We start from the raw sequence: 13,098 nt of genomic DNA on the forward strand, positions 1-13,098 counted from the left end.
ATCAAGGAGACAGATTGCAGAATGAAAATTCAGCATTATTCCAGACCGCCAAAGAACTGTAATCAGGACCCTGAGTTACCTCCTCAGTTGTTTTCCATTGATTTTGGAGTAATCACAATTAGCCCAACAGATTAATAACTGCCTTTCACATTGAGTGGGCAAGCCCCAGACAAGTACCTGCCTACTTTGCTGCAAGATGTGCCCACATGCCCTGCAAAGTACACAAAAAACTCTCAAGTGTTTGCTAACTGACTTGTCTCAATAAAACCTCAGAAGTCTTGGTGTTGTCTCTGGACCATTAGGACCGAAAGGAAAGACACAGGTGTGGGACAAGCTCATTCAAACTGTCTCCTCTGATGCCAGCAAAGCCTTTCTTTTCAGTTAGCAAACAAGACCTGGTAACAAAACTCTGCAATGGTTATTATCATTTCTTCTTCCTTTTCCATTGTTTCTCCTCCCAACTTCTTATCTGATGCCCACACACAAAGAAAATCCAGAGAGTGTATTAGGAAACATGCGTGTGCTTCCAGCAAAGTAATATTAAATGAAATATATCCCTGGAGCTAGTAAATCTACCTTTGGAATTCTAATTTTTAAAAATTTAAAATAAGGAAATGTTTCCAGCATTAGTTTTAGTAGAAAAAATAAATGTTAGAAATAGCCTAAGTGATCTATGACACATTCCTTGATGGAATAGTTATATGTACATTAGGGGAAAAAAATTCTCACAAAATAATTTTAAGTCCAATTGCTCAAAATTCAATTTCCAAAACAATGACTTAATGGATCTCTAAAATATTTGTTCTTTCTTCTCTTTTTCTCCTTTTTCTTTTGTCTCTATTTTATTTTTTAAAAGCTTTAAGAAACTTGTATTATTTTGTAACTGAACATACATTTGAAAGACAAAAACATATATATATGTATATATATACATATATAAAATACAAAAATGTAGATATTACCCTCAATGCCCTATACTGGATCTGGAATGGAAAGAAATTCCAAATAGATATGTAACTGCTACCTGAAACAGAATCTATAACTTTATTTTTCTAAGATTCAAATTTGGAGAAGATTCAAAGAAATATTCCAAGTAGTATTAATTATAATTTAGATATAAAAGTGTATCATTAAGGTAAGTTCCCCAAACTATGTGGAAATAAATAAAGTAAAACCCAATACTACAAAGTACATTTAGAACCAAACAAGCAAACTATGGTATAGAGCGGAGCACAGCACAACAGGAAAACGTTGAAGTTTTTAGGGTACAGCCATGATAAATACTAGTGGCAACACCAAGTAAAAAGCAAATTATTCATGGGCAGATTGTAGTTTAATACACTGTGCCTCAGCCACTGAATGCGTCTGATTACAAGTACTAGAAAAATTAACCTTGAATAAACCCTGAATGGCTGTTTTCATATCAATTAAATATACCCAAGAAAAAATTAAAACTCGAAGAACTGAAATAAAACTGATGTTATTTATGTCACCACTGCTGATTAAAATGTAGTGAGTTTCCCAGTTACTTTAAAAATACATGTTTATTGTATTCTTTTTCCACCACCATTTATCCCCCCATATCCCTCCCTGCCCTCGAAATCACTGCACTGTTGTCCATGTCCATGAAGGTTTCCCATTATAATGAATAAAATCAGATCTTACAATTACATACCTCATATCTAAGGAAAGTAAACATAGATTGCACATATTTCTCAAGGTATGAAATATTTTTTATTTTTTTTCTATGTGTAGCATTCAGCAGTGGGAAGACTCTGAGATCAAAACGATGCCACTTTCAATGATTGACATTTACTGTCCAATGCAGAGCTAAAAGATTTCATTGCAAGTAAAGTCCAAGGACTCAAATGCCATTTGAATGACCTACTTAGGTTGGGAGAAGGCACAGAGATTCCATCTGAAATTTACAAACATGGTTCCTAAATAAAACTTTAAATGATGAAAATGATGTTTCTTCAAATCATTCAGTCCAACATCGTTTGAAGAACCCATGTTTCTTTTTATAAATAAGAAGTATCTGAGTCCTGTGGCTTTTTAAGGGTTCTTTCTTCATCTTTAGCATGCTAAAATTAAAGTGATTTTCAAGGGAATTTTCAAGGGTTGCAAAAATGTACATAAAAGCATCAGTACTGTGTTAGGATAAAGGTGGCTTGGGAAGCAATTGTGTATCTCTGTCTTAAAAAAAATTTAATGCCTACTACTCAGATAACAATGTCAAGAGAAGATTGCCAACCAGTTGGAATATAGGCTTGAGTTATGCACCACTCAAATAAGCCGCCAAAGTAAGGCTACAGAGTCATTCCTGGAGATTGTAGGGAAGAATTTCAACAGCACCATCTGTTAGAACCACAACCTGAAAATATTACCCTGGCCAATTATCACTCCAAAACACCGTGGAGTTCAATCCACCTATGTTGAAACAACTTGGCTATAATCCACTGTCATATTCTGGCTGTAGCTTTGTACCCCATGGCCTCAAGTCAAGCCCATTCCGTCTTGAGATACCAGATACCAAGAGGGTGCAATTATGTGTCTTCCCATGGGTAATCCCTCGAGTCTTCCAACTGGAAGAGCCTTGAGGCCCTCCTTCTCAGGCTCTTTCCTTGTAGGACTCCAGCTTTCACATAAATCCTTCTCATCTCTCCAGTCCAGGAGTCCTCCACACATGCCACCCACTCAGTGACTGAGGCAGGCCAGCAACCACCCCACCCGCCCACCCATGCCCTGGCTTCTGAGCCATCCCTGGCAAGGGGCACAAGCATAGATGCTTACAGATGCCCAGCAGATTACATAAACAAGTGGAAGGCAGGCCAGACATATCAAAAATATGCAGATGGTTGAGAGCCAGCAAACACAGGCCCCATCTGAAAGGGACAGTCACTGCTCAGCCCCAGGAAGTTGTCAATATGCAGGAATGCAGGGTGGGTGTTGCCAAATGATCTAATTATTCAAATATATATAAAGTCAACTAATTTGCAAATGCTGACCCTTTTTTTTTCTTAAACTGTTTGGGACAAACAAAACATTATAATTTAGTCTTTTTACAGTAGTCAAATTGTCTTTATTCAGGTTTAGGATTCTGTAGCTCTAAAATGACCTAAATAGACTTCTTAATGACTGACCTCAAAAAGATTCCTATTCTGTTTCCTCTTCTTAGAACCTTTTTAGAGCTTCAGTCAATGCAGGCAATTGTTTGAGGGCATTAGACTAGATACAGGTGGAATGCCAAAGAATTCCCATGTACACCTGCTATCGTTTACAGTTAATTAAACTCTGTAACAGGCAGATAAAAAGGCCTCAGTTGCTATTGCCAATCTCACACAGCTGTGTGGGTGCTCAGCCATTCTTGGCATTATTCTCTGGAAACTACTCTAGCTTTCTGTATCACCCAGAAGTAAAAGAAAGAAACTCTGTTTCTGGTAGTAGAGCATAGTCTCTAAGCTCTGCCTGGCTCAGCCTTTGTGGCAAAGATCATGAGTTGCTTACCAAATACCCACTCTCTCCTTCTTCCTTAGTAAAAGAATCCAAATATTCTTAGCTACACATATTGCTGCTTGGCAAGAGAGATAATTTACCAGCCTCTCTTGCAGCTAAGTAAGGTCAAGTGACTGAATTCTGTCCTATGAGATGCAAGAGGAAGTACTGTATGAGCTTCTGGGAAAGAAAGGACTACCTGTTGGCTGGAATGGGGAGTTGCTATGTAGAACTCGGGCAGTTATCCTGGGTCTTGAATTGACCTTGAGAGTGAAAGCTATGTGTTTAGAAAACAGGTAACAGAAATGGAAGCGTTATGTTGAGCACCTGAAACTGATATTATATGCCAACTGTAATTAAAAAATAAAGAAATACATTTTTAAAAAATTATGCAGAAAGAAATTGGGTCCATGGTGATCTTCTAGGATTGTTATGCCATGAGATCAAACCTGTGTGTATTTAAGCCAAAATTTGAGAAGGAAACTATGTATTATTCATAGCTGAATTTAATTCTTAAACAGTATAGTCTCCTTACCAGAGCTATCTTTGTTCCACCCAATTCTTTTTATCCCTTTTAAACTCCTATTCTGCAGTGAATTAAATTCTCCTTTGTGCTCAAAATATTTCTATCATTCTTCCTCTTTACTCTATGCATGCCATTTGCCCTGATAATACAAATTTTCTCCCAAGGCAAGGTAGTGAGCTTCCTCTTTGCCTGTCTGTTCAGCAGAGTGAAGCACACAGTTATTTATAGATTGCATTTCTCTCCTCTCTCTGAGACTAACTGGTATGCACGATCCCTCAGGTATGAAAATGATGCTGTTCACCCATCATCACTAAAGCATCTTGAGAAAGTTTTTGTTTTGTTTTTGCCACCTTTCTACCTCTCTGTTCTCAAAGACAAGCAGTACCAGTAGACAGTGAGAGCTGAAGCCATAAAAGAATAAAACTAAATGGTTCACCTAGCAACAGGACCCACTGTTTTGACCTCTAATTGGCACTTTGCCTTAACCCACAGAAATAAGCAGCCTTAGACATTCACTAGAATATTGGTATTTTCAATCTCTAGTTTGAATGACAGGACCCTGGAGGCAAAACATTTCCTGTGAAGATTTCGCACTTGTTCCTGCTTTTGCTTTTCTAGCTCAAACAACTCAATTTTCTTGGGATTCAAAGTACAGTTCAATGGATGTTTTATAAGTCAAGTTAATGTGCCTGAGGGTATCACCAATGTAAATAATAGATTAGAGGGACAAAACATGTTATGTGTAAACATTTTTCAATGCATTTGAAAAAATCACATAATTATATTTGTGATTATTTCTGGTGGCACTTTTGCAACTTTCCATGAACTAACATAATAGCCAATGAGTTGACCTTGGGACATTTTGGAGGAAGTACATGTCCCAGTGTGGTATTGGTCATGGTACAGTTAAGGAGAATGGAATGTACTCTGGCTATTTTAAAGAGAAAAGCATTTTATACAGATAATTAAATGATGTAGAGAATCACTGGGGAAGGCTGAAGAAATACATCTAAGCTGAGACTTCAGAAATAATTTTCAAACCACACCAAAGAACTGGACCAGCAGAAAAAACACTACCTCCTCTGTGATCAGCGGCCCACCACCTTGGGACGCTGTCAGTGTCATAAGCTCAGAGCCTCACCACAGTCAGAAACCCCAGCAGGCAGGCAGCCAGATTTGAAATCACTATGATCCAGGGGCCTCCCAGTTAGGAAGCTACTGAACCCAACAGTGCCTGCTATGTTCTTCACCAACACAACTGATCCCTCACACCCTGCCTCTTAATACCCATGCAGCTAGCGACGGGGCCCAGGGACTGTGCCATACTAAGAACAAAACACCCCATGGCCACTTACCACCTTATCTTCAAAGAAGTCTTAGAGATTGTTCTGTAAATTTTCAGCTTGTGCAGGACCCAAAGGTGCACTAGTAGGAGCTTGGAATTAATCTTGAGAGACAATCCACCATATCTTAAAAACTTTACTTTTAACATGTCATATTACTAAGTACATACAAACTACCCATTAGGCGTGCAATACAATACATTGTCTAGGCAGTCAATAGCATTTGCTGAGAAAGTAACCAAGCCAGGGTCTTAGTTTTCATTAACTAGAGGACATGGTATCTAAGCCATTCCATTTTTTTATACCAGCATTTACTGAACCATAGGTAAGCAGCCACTGCATGAATGCTTTTGAATAAGAAAGATGATCATGGTAAGTGCTCTGAAAAACTCTCTAAAAAGATATATTTTTCCAAAGAAGCTTAATATCTAATAAAAGAATGCAGCACAAATATGAATATCTATGAACAAAGTTACAGAACTATAAAAAATGTTCCAAACCAAACCCTAAATTTAGCTATAATTACTTTAGAGTTAAATAATCCAGAAAGAAAATGGGGCAAAATAACTGTACTTGAGTCAGCACTCCCATTTGACTATTTAAGAAACACCATTGATCACTTTTCATCCAAATGAGCAAACATAGAGTACTGCAGAGTGAACAGAAGTTCATGCAGGGATCAAAGTATATTACAGAAAACACCACGGCACACTATTAAATACTGTGAATTGGTCTTCAAACCAATGCTGAGATGCTTTGAAAAGAATGGTCCAGGACATTCATTGCATTCTGTTGGACACTGAAATGAATATGCCTGGTACTAAATTCATCCTTCTATAATCACTGGAGAAACAGTTTGATCACTGATTAGGCTGCCCTTTGGGCGGAATCCACTCTCCTATGTAATCACTTTTGCAATAAATCATGAAGAGAAGGCAGCACTTGTGGTAAAGGCAATATACTGCAATTACTATTCACACAGCACACTCTTATTATTAATACAAATGAGAATTATGGAAATGCCATGTGACATAGCAGGTGTAACTCATATGCTTTCTGGAAGCTGTTTGTTTGTTGTTGTTTATTTTTATTTTTACCACAACTGAAAAATATAAGAACAAGGAATTATAATGCTATAATAACTGTACTTTGAAAATACTATAAAAAACAAAAATAAACTCAAAGAACAATAGTTCGAGACCAGAGAAGGCCACTGTGAGTCTCTCTACACTTTACAAATGTATCTCATTGCATATTAGACTAGTACTATAGCATTCATGGGCAAATGTTTACATTACCAGCAAGGACATCTGGATGCACACTGAGCTAGCTGTATGATAATAATCCACTCTCCCAAGAGTCCCTTGGCAGAGGCCCACAGACTCACAAAAGTCAAAGCACAGGTACCTTGACTCCTTGGAATTCAGGTTGGCTCCAAGCTCCTTATATCAGCCCAGAGAAAGAAAATTATCCAGACTAGGAAATACCTTTTAATCTACTACTTCTCCTCACTTGGTGTTTATCCCTACCTCTAGCCTGGTTCTCAATTCAGAGGAATTCTAAAATAACTGTCTTCCCATTCCCACCTTCCCCCAAGTCAGGTAGTAAGCTAGGCTTTAAGAGAGTTCCTGGGAATGCCCCCGAGAGAGTGGAGGAGCTGTAATTAACTTGTCAGGAGACCTCAGAGCCACCCGTAAGTCTCATAAATCTAGAGTAGCCCTTTTATCTACCCCCAGGATCTTGAGTTACATTCCATTGGTATTAACATTGTTCTCACTAAAAAGAAGGAATGATTATTACATTCTCTGTGGTTTTGCTTATTGAACGGACCAAATAATTACCCTTAACATTTTATTATCAAGATAGACACTCAGCACTGTACCTAATAAAGATCGTCAATGCTTTTCTTCAAGTGCCATTTTTCTTATTTCTTACATTGGAATAAGACTGCTTGCCTTTAGCTACAGTTATTTTTACGTAATTCATACATTTTTAAAAATCCAAATAATATCACTTGTTTGCACATGCATGTTTGAACAATAATTTTCCTAAATATTTTATTTCACTCTGGATATTCCAATATGTACCTCTGATTTTAAAATATCCTCTTGAAGTCATTTGCTATGGCTTCCACCTTCTAATTTCTACTTTCCTTATGAGAAATTTTCTAGTTTTTCCTCTTTTTTCCCCCACTTTAATTTCTCATCACTTACTAAAGAAATAAACATTATTGAATAAATGAGTGAATAATAATGAATGACTGCAGAAAGCATATTGATATTGTTGCTACCTCAACATTAAATCTGACTTAGCATTCACTGGGCTTGCTTGATTAGAAGTATGCATTACCAGGGACTCCTGTGGCTTGGAAAGGCAAGAAACAAGGACATTGGCAGGTTGGGGTGTGATGTCCAACCACGCTGTCAATGTCTGTAAGCTCTAGTGCACTGCTATTCAGCTGGCTTGAAGCTGTGGAACTAGATACTCCTGTCCAGCAACACAGCCACCAGTGCCAATGTCAGAAATTCCCTGGTAATGTTTTTACAGGTCAGAAAAAAAATGAGTTTGATTTTTAAAAAATAGAGCCACTACAGGTAGAAATAGAGAAAAGAGCTTTAGTCCCAGTGGAAAACAGGCAGAGAGGGCAGAGTGAAGGCACCAGAAGACAGATGCATTTCAGCAATACAAGGAAAGGAGGGGGTCATTGAAATGAGGGGCAGGGGAGCTCTCCCATGAGTTAGATGGGGTCCGAAGAGTTCACCGTCCTCATGCCCCTGCCCCATAGAGCTACAGTTCATATGAGTGGGCTCTTCTCATGTACCTCGAAGATAATACGTTTGAACCTCATTATATTTATGGATGCAGGATCAAGCTGTGCAGTGAATTCATTTTTAAACTGCCCAGCTTATTTTTCTCAGTTGTCTTTGTAAAAATAAAACTTCACTATTGCTCTTTTAACACCTATTATGAATAATCCATGCCATGCCTTCCTTTCATATTCACTTATCTTTGTATTCAGTGTTCTATTAACTGTAATTTCAGTTCATTAAAAAATTATATCATCCTGGAACTAAAGTTTTATTCTTATTTTATGCCAAAGCAATTACATTTCAAAGAGTAAAAATTTTATATGTTTCTCTACTTGGAAATTTTACCAGATCCTTGTTATTTGACTGTTGCTACCTCTCAGTAGCATTGAGATGAGAACAAAAATATTTTAAAAACTCAAGCACTAGGAATTGAGAGCTTTGATTCATGATGTATACAGAAATATTTTTACTCTCCTTGGTAACAACATCAATATAGATAGTAACAATACAAGTAATAGTAATAATATATTTTTCTTCAACTTGTGTTTCTGATACGCCCTTATATACTGAACCAGGTGGTCAATCACATAAAGATGTGAAATACATCTTTATTTACCATTCATAAGTAGTCTTCCTGATTCTGCTATTATTAATAAAAATGTGCTAGCCAATAAATATGTATTATTTCATTTAATCCTCACAATAACCCTATAAAATAATATTTTCACTATTTTATCCGTTTTAGAGATTAAAAAAATAGACCAACGAAGGTTGAGTCACTCCCTGCCTAGTAAGCAATAGAGCAGGGGATCTGAACCCAGGCAGTCTGCCAGTAAAGCCTGTTCATTTCCACTCTGCTGCATTGTGGTGGTCCCTTACCTGCTTCCCAGTGACTGATGTGATCAGAAGTGGGAAGATTCAGGAATGAGTAGCCCTATACCCACAGAGAAGATGGATTACAGAAGTTCCCATATTATCGATTCTAAGGAAACAAGACATTACTAAGAGAAACATGGATTCTTGGCAGTTTTTTTCTCATTCTTTTGTCTTTTACTTCTCTAGTCTTTTTAATCACTGCATTTGGCTTTTGATTCTTTTAGTCAGCCCTGGTAGCTGGCAGAGACACTGATAAATGGTCATGTTTTGGCTGACTGTGTCAGACACATTATGGTATATTATGTTGAGCCAAGAAAATATCTTATTCTAATAGAGTACTCCCTGGGTGGTACCAAGTGCTGCTGTTGGCACAGTGAATTCAGTAGACACTTTGCATCCGTCTCCTCGAACCTACATCAACATGACGGCATGGACCTGCCATTCCAAAGCCTGAGCCTTCTAGACCAGCCCCAAAATTTACCCAAGCAACATGCAAAAGCTCCTTGGCACCTAACATAGCATTAATTTTGCACATTATTTAGTATAAGGTTTCATTCTAGTTCAGCTTTGAGCTATGGCAAAAAATAATCATCTACATATTTTTCCTGAATTTAAATAAACAAGAAGTCAAGTCAAATCACTGGCAAATAAGATGGCATCATATGTGATATGTAGGTCATCTCCTCACTGAAAAAAAGAGCAAACAGAAACAGGCTTTTATTTAGTCTCTTCTTATTGAGAGTCCTGGGTCTGTCTTCATTCAGTCCATCAATCAATTAAAAGACATCAGATGGACACATACTATGTGGAATAACCAGAGTGAAGGCATAACCTGTCTTTGGGCAGCTTCCATTCTGTGAAAATAGGACATAGGTGGTATTAATTAGGAAAGTCAGAATTTCAAACGGTATAAAGGGAAAATACTATCCCAGACTAATATTTTTGAGAATGTAGCCTAAACAAAATATTGTTATAAAAATAAGACATCTTGAAAAAATTAGTTTCAAGAGAAGTCTCATAAGGAAGTAGTAGCTGATTTTCTCCTTCAAAGACTTGGATAAAACAAATAAAAGGATGGAAATTCCTATTTCTATTCTGTTCTTAGAAAGAACAACAAAGAAGAAAGTTAATTGTTCCCTAAAGACTTCTTAAAACTAGTCCAAAACCTGTTGGAAGGATGATCCTCTTAGTAAAACACACCTAATAATATATCTTCTGGCCTTTATAGAAAGTCAGCTTATATTTCCCAAAGCTATTCTTGTGCTCATTATCCACGTATGGATATTATAGAATTATTTGGTAAACAATCACCTTTGTCTTACCAACCCATTCTCTTTCTTGCCTGTGTACATACACACATACTCCCCACACACCTTTGCTCATCTTTATAGTCACATATTTTCTTACCTAACAAGACATGCTCCTTCCTCATATTCACCCTCTCCACTTTTGCAAATACCTTTAGTTAATATGAGAGCAAGTGGGTGAATGGAATGTTCCAATGGGGCAAAAGTGGACATGGTTTGTTTCTAGGGGACAAGGTGTCTGCTATCAGTCGTTCCAATCTGTGACCTGAGAGCAGGGTGAGGGCTGAATCAAAGAAGCAAGTGTGACTGCTTACAGGAAAATCCAGGAAAGCAGACTTGGGTCTTTGAAGCCCTGTATCAAAATTGTACTCATATCCCTTTCTCTCTCAGACAAACAGGTGAAACACTAGCCAGAAGACCCAAATTTGGGTCTGTACAAGAAAGAAGCTTCACCCAGTCAGCCTTTTTTGACAGCATCCGTCTGAGGAAATCACAAATAGAACTTTCTCACTCAAATGAATGCACTTGTTTTTGTAAACAGCTAAGAAAGGGTGCACAACTTTACAAGAAGTATCCCACAATCCTCACACAGAAGATCTGCCGTTAACAGAGAACAGCACAAAACCAATGTGTCACTGAGTGCACAGCTGTTATTTACCAAGGGGAAAATGTGGGGAATCGTGGTCAGCAGAAGGGATCCCTGAGGTTAGGTGGAGACACAGCTGAAGGACCAACCTCAATAACCCAAGGACCAGAAAGTGGAAGATAGGAGTTAAGGGTTTACACCTAATTAAAGTCACATTAAGCACCTTCATCCGTATCTCACATTGCACCTAGCTGTGCATTAATCATCTCATAGAGACAGTGCTGAGTCATCAAGTCTTCTCAAAGAAGATAGTGCACGTGTGGTGGTGTCTGTGCTCTAGTTATCACCAGGACTGAACCATATTTAAGTGCCCCAACTCGGCAGGCCACCAGTGGAGAATGGAGAGTTTCCGGAGGCAGTCCTGACTCCATGACTAAATGCTCAATGAGCACAGATTAATTTAATTACAAGTTAAATAAAAATTATTTTAGGAAATGAACCATAAGATACAGATCAAGTTGCAACATCATCATCTCTACGACCAATAATAGGTACCTTGAAAATATCTCAGGTGTTCAACAATAGCCCAGAAAGTGAGTAAACCTCACAAAAGACATCTCTGCCTGAATTGAAATATGTCTATATCTGGAAGTAGCTGAGTGATGACTGAGAGATAATTTAGCAAAGGCATCCAACATTCTATTTAGCATAGTCATTAACACATAGTAGGTGTTCCACAAATATTGGCGAAATTCAAGGATCTACGCATTAATGAGTAGACCAATAATCAGTTACTCAAGATATCTGTGAAATTAATCAATTAAGTGATATAAACTATATTAAGAAAAGACATCATGATTCAATGAATTAATGGTAATTCTGAATGAGAAAATGATACTTTCTCTGATAACCAACCTGCCCCCTCTACTCTAATAAGTCAATATGTGCCAAATACAAGGAGTAAAATCCTAAGTGAATATTACTAGTTCTGATCACAATAACACTTTTCATCCCTCTTGTGAAGCCAGACATTCTATTCAATGAGTTCCGAGTTGAAGTGTCTCCTGCCATTTCTGTAGAAGAGTATTTAACCACTTAAGGGTGAGGCCCTTTAGAGCTCACTTCCCGTCAAGCATGGTAATCGCCAACATTTGAGATGTTGGCTCCTCCGTTAACCTCTGTCCCTGAGTGACAAAGATGAGCAGAGCACCCAGCCAACGCACGGTGCACACACAGCCCGGGAGAGAAATAAATCAGAGTGACTGCTCTCTGGCTACAGCAGCACATTTTTGCCCATCCCAACTGATAAACTGAATAAAACTCCAAGACCCAGATGCTTCCACAGCATAACAGTGAGCTAGGACCCTGTCATCGCCCTGATCCACTGTTTCTGATTTTGCTTACCTCTATCTCAGACCATCTCCTAATCTTCCACTACTACCCTTTCTCTCATCTGCTTATTAATCCCACAAGAATTTAAAATGCCGCTCCCTGCAAAGGACTGTAATCGGTGCCAGAAATAGAGAAGAGCAAGCAATTTATGTCCCACAGAAATGAAATACATGTTCTCAATGAGGTTACATTAGAGCTCTGCTCCAGAGATGTTAAATGACCAAAACATTGTCATGCCCCACCCCACCCCACCCCCATGTTTGATCTGCTCCTATGGACTTGTGTTGATAAAAGTCTTTTAACCATAGAACTCTGTTTGGATTTCTTTTGTTTCAGGTCTTCAGGAAATGACAGGAGGGTCAGATGAGTCATTGTTTGGGAACCTGAGAATTTCTAGTTGTACTTTCCTATTTACATTTTTCTATAATTAAATATTTACATTTTTCTGCCACATGGTAACAATAAGGATGATGATTGATGGGGGTTAAATCTTAATGGATTATATTCTATGTTAGTTAAACGTTCATCAGCTTCATGAAACATCTCCTGTCCAACATGTCTTAGGGTACAGATTAGAAATATTATTTTACTTCCGTTTGATGTTTAATAGATTAATTCTGTTGTCCCTGGTCCCAGGTGACCCATTTGCAAACAACTGCATGGATCATCACAGAGTTTCAGGGTGATGGGAGGAAGATTCCTTTTTTAAAACTAGCACTAGCTATGGGCTCTAACACTGGTTACTTATTATCTTGAATGCATC

At 38.0% G+C, this 13,098-nt stretch overlaps 1 long non-coding RNA gene across 1 annotated transcript; it reads left to right on the forward strand.

Moving 5' to 3' along the window:
- Nucleotides 1-1,559: 1,559 nt before the first annotated feature.
- LOC118499229 lies at nucleotides 1,560-3,875 on the forward strand. Its single transcript, XR_004901755.1, has 2 exons — nucleotides 1,560-1,720; nucleotides 2,007-3,875. It is a non-coding gene; the product is annotated as an uncharacterized LOC118499229 (long non-coding RNA).
- Nucleotides 3,876-13,098: the final 9,223 nt, after the last annotated feature.

The sequence above is a fragment of the Phyllostomus discolor genome, chromosome 3, assembly GCF_004126475.2.
Source record: "Phyllostomus discolor isolate MPI-MPIP mPhyDis1 chromosome 3, mPhyDis1.pri.v3, whole genome shotgun sequence".
NCBI classification, from domain to species: Eukaryota; Metazoa; Chordata; class Mammalia; order Chiroptera; family Phyllostomidae; genus Phyllostomus; species Phyllostomus discolor.